We start from the raw sequence: 5,000 nt of genomic DNA, 5'->3' as shown, positions 1-5,000 counted from the left end.
GTTAGGGTTAGGGTTATGCTTTGGTTTTGGATTAGGTTTAGGGTTAGGGTTAGGGTTAGTGTTAGGGTTAGGGTTAGGGTTAGGGTTAGGGTTAGGGTTAGGGTTAGGGTTAGGGTTGGAGTTGGGGTTAGGTTTAGGGTTAGGGTTAGGGTTAGTGTTAGGTTTAGGGTTAGGGTTAGGGTTAGTGTTAGGGTTAGGGTTAGGGTTAGGGTTAGGGTTAGGGTTAGGGTTAGGGTTAGGGTTAGGATTAGGGTTAGGGTGAGGTTAGGGTTAGGGTTAGGGTTAGGGATAAGGAAAGGCTTAGCGTTAGGGTTAGGGTTAGGGTTAGGGTTAGGATTTAGATTTAGCATTCGGGTTACTGTTACGATTACGCTTACGGTTACGGTTTGGACAAGTGTTGGGTTAGGGTTAGGGTTAGGGTTAGGGTTAGGGCAAGGGTTAGGGTTAGGGTTAGGGTTAGGGTTAGGGTTAGGGTTAGGGTTAGGGTTAGGGTGAGGTTAGGGTTTGGGTAAGGGTTAGGGATAAGGAAAGGCTTAGCGTTAGGGTTAGGGTTAGGGTTAGGGTTAGGATTTAGATTTAGCATTCGGGTTACTGTTACGATTACGCTTACGGTTACGGTTTGGACAAGTGTTGGGTTAGGCTTAGGGTTAGGGTTAGGGTTAGGGTGAGGTTAGGGTTAGGGTTAGGGTTAGGGTTAGGGTTAGGGTTAGGGTTAGGGTTAGGGTTAGGGTTAGGGTTAGGGTTATGGTTACGGTTAGTTAGGTTTAGGGTTAGGGTTAGGGTTAGGGTTAGGATTAGGGTTAGGGTTAGGGTTAGGGTTAGGGTTAGGGTTAGGGTTAGGGTTAGGGTTAGGGATAAGGAAAGGCTTAGCGTTAGGTTTAGGGTTAGGGTTAGGATTTAGATTTAGCATTTGGGTTACTGTTACGATTACGCTTACGGTTACGGTTTGGACAAGTGTTGGGTTAGGGTTAGGGCTAGGGTTAGGGTTAGGGTTAGGGTTAGGGTTAGGGTTAGGGTTAGGGTTAGGGTTAGGGTTAGAGTTGGGGTTAGGTTTAGGGTTAGGGTTACGGTTACATTTTAGGGTTAGTGTTAGGGTTAGGTTTAGAGTTAGGGTTAGGGTTAAGGTTACGGTTAGTTACGTTTAGGGTTAGGGTTAGGTTTAGGGTTAGGGTTAGTGTTAGGGTTAGGGTTAGAGTTAGTATTGCATTGAGAGTTACGTTTATGTTTAGGGTTAGGGTTTTGTTCCTGTTATGATTACGTTTAGTGTTATGCTATGGGTCGTGGTTTTGTTAAGAGTTACGTTTAGGTTTAGGCTTAAGTATAGGGCTAGTGTTAGCATTAGGTTTAGGGTTAGGTTGAATGTTAGGGTTACGCTTTGCCCAAGGTTTCGACTCTGATTTAGGATTAGATATTGGGTTAGGGTTACGGTTAGGATTAGGGTTAGGGTTAGGTTTGGGGTTAGGGTTAGGGTTAGCGTTAGGGTTAGGTGTTTTGGTAATATTAGGGTTTGGGTTAGGGTTAGCGTTAGGGTAAGGCTTAGCGTTAGGCTTAGGGTTAGGGTTAGGTTTTGGTTTAGGGTTAGGGTTAGGGTTAGGGTTAGGTTTAGGGTTAGGGTTAGCGTTTGGGTTAGGGTTAGGCTTAGGGTTGGGGTTAGGGTTAGGGTTAGGGTTAGGGTTAGGGTTAGGTTAGTGTTAGCGTTTGGGTTAGGGTTAGGGTTAGGCTTAAGGTTTAGATTTAGGATTCGGGTTACTCTTACGATTACTCTTACGGTTAAGGTTTGGACAAGTGTTACGGTTAGGTTTAGGGTTAGGGTTAGGGTTAGGGTTAGGGTTAGGGTTAGGGTTAGGGTTAGGGTTAGGGTTAGGGTTAGGGTTAGGGTTAGGGTGAGGTTTGGGTTAGGGTTAGGTTTATGGTTAGCGTTAGGGTTAGGGTTAAGGTCAGTGTTAGGGTTAGGGTTAGGTTTAGGGTTAGAGTAAGGATTCAGCTTATGCTTATGCTTAGGCCTTTTTTTATCGTATGCATAGCGTTTCTCGTAGGGATATTGTTAGGGTTAGAGTACGGTTAGGGTTTGGGTTGGGGTTAGGGTTAGGGTTAGGTTTAGGGTTAGGGTGAGGTTAGGGTTAGGGTTAGGGTTAGGGTTAGGGTTAGGGTTAGGGTTAGGGTTAGGGTTAGGGTTAGGGTTAGGGTTAGGGTTAGGGTTATGCTTTTGTTTTGGATTAGGTTTAGGGTTAGGGTTATGGTTAGTGTTAGGGTTCGGGTTAGGGTTAGGGTTTGGGTTAGGGTGAGGTTAGGGTTAGGGTTAGGGTTAGGGTTAGGGCTAGGGTTAGGGTTAGGGTTAGGGTTAGGGTTAGGGTTGGAGTTGGGGTTAGGTTTAGGGTTAGGGTTACGGTTAGGGTTAGGGTTAGGCTTAGGGTTAGGGTTAGGGTTAGGGTTAGGGTTATGCTTTGGTTTTGGATTAGGTTTAGGGTTAGGGTTAGTGTTAGTGTTAGGGTTAGGGTTAGGGTTAGGGTTAGGGTTAGGGTTAGGGTTAGGGTTAGGGTTAGGGTTAGGGTTAGGGTTAGGGTTGGAGTTGGGGTTAGGTTTAGGGTTAGGGTTAGGGTTAGTGTTAGGTTTAGGGTTAGGGTTAGGGTTAGTGTTAGGGTTAGGGTTAGGGTTAGGGTTAGGGTTAGGGTTAGGGTTAGGGTTAGGGTTAGGGTTAGGGTTAGGGTTAGGATTAGGGTTAGGGTGAGGTTAGGGTTAGGGTAAGGGTTAGGGATAAGGAAAGGCTTAGCGTTAGGGTTAGGGTTAGGGTTAGGGTTAGGATTTAGATTTAGCATTCGGGTTACTGTTACGATTACGCTTACGGTTACGGTTTGGACAAGTGTTGGGTTAGGGTTAGGGTTAGGGTTACGGTTAGGGTTAGGGTTAGGGTTAGGGTTAGGGTTAGGGTTAGGGTTAGGGTTAGGATTAGGGTTAGGGTGAGGTTAGGGTTAGGGTAAGGGTTAGGGATAAGGAAAGGCTTAGCGTTAGGGTTAGGGTTAGGGTTAGGGTTAGGATTTAGATTTAGCATTCGGGTTACTGTTACGATTACGCTTACGTTTACGGTTTGGACAAGTGTTGGGTTAGGGTTAGGGTTAGGGTTAGGGTTAGGGTTAGGGTTAGGGTTAGGGTTAGGGTTAGGGTTAGGGTTAGGGTTAGGGTTAGGGTTAGGGTTAGGGTTAGGGTTAGGGTTAGGGTTAGGGTTAGGGTTAGGGTTAGGGTTAGGGTTAGGGTTAGGGTTAGGGTTAGGGTTAGGGTTAGGGTTAGTGTTAGGGTTCGGGTTAGGGTTAGGGTTAGGGTTAGGGTGAGGTTAGGGTTAGGGTTAGGGTTAGGGATAAGGAAAGGCTTAGCGTTAGGGTTAGGGTTAGGCTTAGGATTTAGATTTAGCATTTGGGTTACTGTTACGATTACGCTTACGGTTACGGTTTGGACAAGGGTTGGGTTAGGGTTAGGGCTAGGGTTAGGGTTAGGGTTAGGGTTAGGGTTAGGGTTAGGGTTGGAGTTGGGGTTAGGTTTAGGGTTAGGGTTACGGTTAGGGTTAGGGTTAGGCTTAGGGTTAGGGTTAGGGTTAGGGTTAGGGTTATGCTTTGGTTTTGGATTAGGTTTAGGGTTAGGGTTAGGGTTAGTGTTAGGGTTAGGGTTAGGGTTAGGGTTAGGGTTAGGGTTAGGGTTAGGGTTAGGGTTAGGGTTAGGGTTAGGGTTGGAGTTGGGGTTAGGTTTAGGGTTAGGGTTAGGGTTAGTGTTAGGTTTAGGGTTAGGGTTAGGGTTAGTGTTAGGGTTAGGGTTAGGGTTAGGGTTAGGGTTAGGGTTAGGGTTAGGGTTAGGGTTAGGGTTAGGATTAGGGTTAGGGTGAGGTTAGGGTTAGGGTTAGGGTTAGGGATAAGGAAAGGCTTAGCGTTAGGGTTAGGGTTAGGGTTAGGGTTAGGATTTAGATTTAGCATTCGGGTTACTGTTACGATTACGCTTACGGTTACGGTTTGGACAAGTGTTGGGTTAGGGTTAGGGTTAGGGTTAGGGTTAGGGCAAGGGTTAGGGTTAGGGTTAGGGTTAGGGTTAGGGTTAGGGTTAGGGTTAGGGTTAGGGTGAGGTTAGGGTTAGGGTAAGGGTTAGGGATAAGGAAAGGCTTAGCGTTAGGGTTAGGGTTAGGGTTAGGGTTAGGATTTAGATTTAGCATTCGGGTTACTGTTACGATTACGCTTACGGTTACGGTTTGGACAAGTGTTGGGTTAGGCTTAGGGTTAGGGTTAGGGTTAGGGTGAGGTTAGGGTTAGGGTTAGGGTTAGGGTTAGGGTTAGGGTTAGGGTTAGGGTTATGGTTACGGTTAGTTAGGTTTAGGGTTAGGGTTAGGGTTAGGGTTAGGATTAGGGTTAGGGTTAGGGTTAGGGTTAGGGTTAGGGTTAGGGTTAGGGTTAGGGTTAGGGATAAGGAAAGGCTTAGCGTTAGGTTTAGGGTTAGGGTTAGGATTTAGATTTAGCATTTGGGTTACTGTTACGATTACGCTTACGGTTACGGTTTGGACAAGTGTTGGGTTAGGGTTAGGGCTAGGGTTAGGGTTAGGGTTAGGGTTAGGGTTAGGGTTAGGGTTAGGGTTAGGGTTAGAGTTGGGGTTAGGTTTAGGGTTAGGGTTACGGTTACATTTTAGGGTTAGTGTTAGGGTTAGGTTTAGAGTTAGGGTTAGGGTTAAGGTTACGGTTAGTTACGTTTAGGGTTAGGGTTAGGTTTAGGGTTAGGGTTAGTGTAGGGTTAGGGTTAGAGTTAGTATTGCATTGAGAGTTACGTTTATGTTTAGGGTTAGGGTTTTGTTCCTGTTATGATTACGTTTAGTGTTATGCTATGGGTCGTGGTTTTGTTAAGAGTTACGTTTAGGTTTAGGCTTAAGTATAGGGCTAGTGTTAGCATTAGGTTTAGGGTTAGGTTGAATGTTAGGGTTACGCTTTGCCCAAGGTTTCGACTCTGATTTAGGATTAGATATTGGGTTAGGG

Source organism: Sturnus vulgaris, chromosome 1 (assembly GCF_052056855.1).
Source record: "Sturnus vulgaris isolate bStuVul1 chromosome 1, bStuVul1.hap1, whole genome shotgun sequence".
NCBI lineage: Eukaryota > Metazoa > Chordata > Aves > Passeriformes > Sturnidae > Sturnus > Sturnus vulgaris.
Note: the sequence above shows the minus strand (reverse complement) of the source record.